Raw genomic sequence first — 4284 nt, forward strand, 5'->3', positions numbered from 1 at the left:
GAATCCAAGATTCGTAATTGTGAATTGCGAATCGGAATAAACGTGGAGAAAGAGAGAAATGCGGAATTTAGTGAACTTTCTAAATTGGGAAGTTTCCCGATTTAGCAAGTCCACTGAAGTGGAAGTTTCCAATTTTGGAAATTGGAAATTTCGAAGAGGCACTCGTATCGATGAGGACTTTGAGCTCGTCACAAATATAATTTTGTTATAATTTTGTGAACGATCGTTTATTAGAAACGAGGCCGACGAGGGAATGTGCTTAATGCATCAGTGGGTCAAGCCCAATGACTTAAACCCACTAGGGTTGAAAACCCTAAGTATAAATAGACCTCAAATAAGAGTTTGAGATCAGATTTTGCTGGACCAAACCCTAGCCGCCCAAGCCCTAGCCGCTCTCCCCTTCGGCCGTTGCTGCCCCGCCGCACCACCGCCGACCACCGCCGGGAAACCGCCGGTTTTCTCCTCTCTTCTCCTTCGTTTTACTTGTTGTTTATCTAACTCATTTACATCTAGTGCTGTAGTTCGAGTGGGTCGAAAATACGAGGTGAAACCTAATTGGAGAGGAGCTGCTGCCCCGACGAATCCACGCACCGCCGCACGCGCCGCTACGCCGCTCACGCGCCGCCGCTGCTGCTGCCACGCGCCGCCGCTGCTGCTGCCATTCACCGCCGTTCGTCACTTGCTGGATCAGCTTGTTCCAGCCGTGAGTTCCAGCCCCGAGGAATGGTAATTTGCAGCTTGTACGTGATTGGTTCTAGGTTTCGATTCGTCGAAATCTCACGCTACAAGAGGTAAATAAATCGAAACTATCGTAAATTAATTCGAGCATGTTTGTATGAATTATAATTTATGATTATGAGTAATATGTGATTACGTGTTTCGATCTTATTGAATGATGAACAAGCATGTTTCGTAATTTTCGGTTTTACGTGTTTTTCAATTAAATCGATAATTACCATATGTATGGCGGAAGCGTTAAGGTACGTTGACTATGTGATTAGTTTATGCATATAATCGAAACTAGTTCGATCTAAAATTTTTAAATTCCGCTGCGTATACATGCACGATCCCCAACATGGGGCTCTCACCGCTGTCTTCCCAGGGAACCTAAGCTCGATCCACAGCTGATGAAGCTTTTCCGGACTACAATCTCAGGTTAGGATATTTTTGGTTTGCTCAACATTACTAAGAGAATCATTGTAATAGTATTTCCTCTGCTTTTTTATATGCTTAAACTTAGCAAGTTATTCTGTCTCACTTGGGGTTGCAATCAAATGCGCCAAAGAGCATCTTTCGATTGTTGGTGATGCCCAAACGAACTATACCATCAAATAATACAACAAGCAAGCCTATAATTCAACCACCATTGCCCGTGACATATATCGTTGAGGGATCTCATTTGAGTCAGTCGCACACACAAACCCACGTGGGATAAATATATGCACCATATCACACTCTGAGTTAGCAAGAACTGGGCGATGCAACCCAAGCAGACATGTCACCGGCCTAGTGACTTCGGGAGTAACTTGCGTTCAAAGCCTCGATGGGTTCACGTGATTCTATAATTCACACAAAGTATCGTATTTTCTTATGTTCTTCATCGATGCGAGAGCCAAGATATCCATTGCCAAGAGTCATTTTGATATTCAAGTCATGCCTCGTACCCACGCACATGTCGCTAATGAGGCAACTTGAGGCAGACACATCGTTAATGTTTCCTTGGCGCATTTTGCTTCACGATACGTTATTCTGCACTAGACACAATTTTGTGTGCATTGGCGAGGAGGGACGACGTCGCGGTGTTTCAGACTCGCGCCCCGGTCCCAAATTATTTAAACACAAATTTGCTCCACAAAACCTTGTTAAAACTTATCCTTCCTCTAAATGATAAGGTTCAGTGGATATCAGTAGATTCACCTACATAGACATAGTACATGCGAGCTGATAACTCGTGTATACTAGTAATTCCTCGTTGAAGACCAACAATTGCAATGATCTATGTCATCAAAATGAAATTTCGATGTTATAAACTCATTGAATACAAATATATAGCACACATGCACCTCAGATCATCAAAGGTTGTCACAAATATGTTATTGCCTCAAACATTCACGACCTAACACGTTGTACTCTCTCTAAGAAGTTGGCCACAAAGTGATATGTCTGCATAGCTAGCTAGCAGGCTGAGATTTCATTCAATAACATAATTAACCAGACCAATCGCTCTTCCATCTAAGGATGACCATGCACCACCACCCATACTCTAAAAATAATTCTCAATTGAGAGAGAAACTCTTAAGGCGATTCACATCCACGGACTTTCACCTCTTCTCTACACTGTTTTTTTTCCTTTGATTATTGCTCGAATCTTGACCTTAGAACGTAGAATATTTACTTCTAGGTTGATTTATTCATCTTCCCCTTTTCATTTTTTTATATGGTTGTTGTAATTCCTGAATCCTAGTATTCAGGCAGTTTGAGTTCTTTCGGTTCTACTCTGAATGTATCCATTATTTTCTATGGAGAGATCAAAGAAACAACATTACAAGCCAGATACAACTTTACTTGAACTCATATCTCGAAATACTTCAACTTTGATCCTGTTGAAATGTCTATTAGACATGTGTGGGCCAAGTTCAATAATTGGTTTCTTGCGTATTGTAATAAAGAGGCATTTGGTCAATTTAGTTGTTTGCTTGGAATCGTTGTGTGTTATAATGTTTTGACTAGGCATAAACTTAGACTGATTAAGGCAAGGATTCTCGTTCACGTTGATGCTTCCAAACCATTGAGGAAATAGATGAGAATGATCTTTCCAGATGTCGAAGGGTGGATTACATGAAGGTGGATTAAGAGTACAGCGCTGAATATTCCACATGTTGCAGTTGAAATATTGCCCATCCGGTTGAGAATTGTAGTACAAAAAACTTAGTGATGAAACTTTGAAAATTCAAGATATCATGGCAATCATTTTGGGAGGATGGTCATGCATTACCACTCATATAATATAGAAAGATCTCTCAATATAGGGAGAAACTCTCAAGAAGACGAACACCGGCTAACTTTCCCTCTTTGTCGTTGTTGTTTTTTCAATTATTGCTCGATTCTTGGCCTGAAAATGTAGAAATCTTTACTCCGGCTTTGTTTGGAACCCTTTGTGTTCTGATACTGTTGGGAAAGACATAAGTGTTGACTGACATATGCAATTATTTAAGTTTACGTTGATACTTCTTAAACAGCTAATGAATGAGGTGAGAATAATCATAGTTCCACATGTCAAGGTGGAATATAGGCATACATGTAAATACTGCACATATTGCAAAACTTTGGTCCATTAGATAAAAATTATAGAAAAAGGCTTGATACTTTGGTCCATTAGATAAAAATTATAGAAAAAGGCTTGATGATGAAGTAGATAAGATGTTACAACATGTCAAGAGTTTTACGTGGATGGACATGGACCACCACCCATGAGGCGGTCCGCATTCTACTAATATGGAATTTGGCATTGGTACAGGTGGAAAAGATGGGAATGACGGGCCAACTTATCTATTGCAAAGTATCTTGTCTTGTGGCACATCGACAAATTTAGGTGAACTTTATATATGGACTATTTTCGATCGTATCTCGCAGGCCGTTATGGATGTCGTTAACAAATGATGGTCAAGGTTCTACCTTACCGTGGCTATGCTTAGGGGACTTCAACACGGTACGACGACCGGTTGAAAAATCGGGAGGCAATGTGGTGACCCCTTATATGGTTAATGATATCCAGGAGTGTTGCCGGCTAACCGGGCTGGATGACTTAACCTCTACGGGAGTTTTCTACACTTGGTCATATCACACTGTTTGGAGCAAACTTGACCAAGCGATGGTAAATCCGACTTGGCTGCAAACTTACGGAGGAAGCTCAACGACATTCCTACCGTTTGGGAAGAATTCGGACCACTCTATGATTTTAGCGAAGATAGGGGTGGATGGGGAGCCGATTTCACGCCCGTTCCGGTTCTCCCACATGTGCACAATGCACGGGGATTTTAAGACCTTTTTCCAAGAAGTATGGGTAGTTGATCGCCAAAGAAGCCGAAAGTGGGGCGGTTATTAAAAATCTTAAGGCTCTGAAATCCCCTCTCAAGAGCCTCAACTGAAAATAATTGGGCCATATATCGGAACGTGCAAAACGGGCATCACTTGATCTAAAGGAGACACAACAACAACTATACGATGACCAACATAATGCATCCCTGCAACGAGAAGCCCTTAACCGATCGACGAGGGCGAAAT

At 41.5% G+C, this 4284-nt stretch overlaps 1 pseudogene; it reads right to left on the reverse strand.

Moving 5' to 3' along the window:
- Nucleotides 1–1479: 1479 nt before the first annotated feature.
- Nucleotides 1480–1636, reverse strand: LOC148768601 (5.8S ribosomal RNA; annotated as a pseudogene).
- Nucleotides 1637–4284: the final 2648 nt, after the last annotated feature.

This window comes from Erythranthe guttata, chromosome 8 (genome assembly GCF_056151865.1).
Source record: "Erythranthe guttata isolate IM_541 chromosome 8, IM_541, whole genome shotgun sequence".
NCBI classification, from domain to species: Eukaryota; Viridiplantae; Streptophyta; class Magnoliopsida; order Lamiales; family Phrymaceae; genus Erythranthe; species Erythranthe guttata.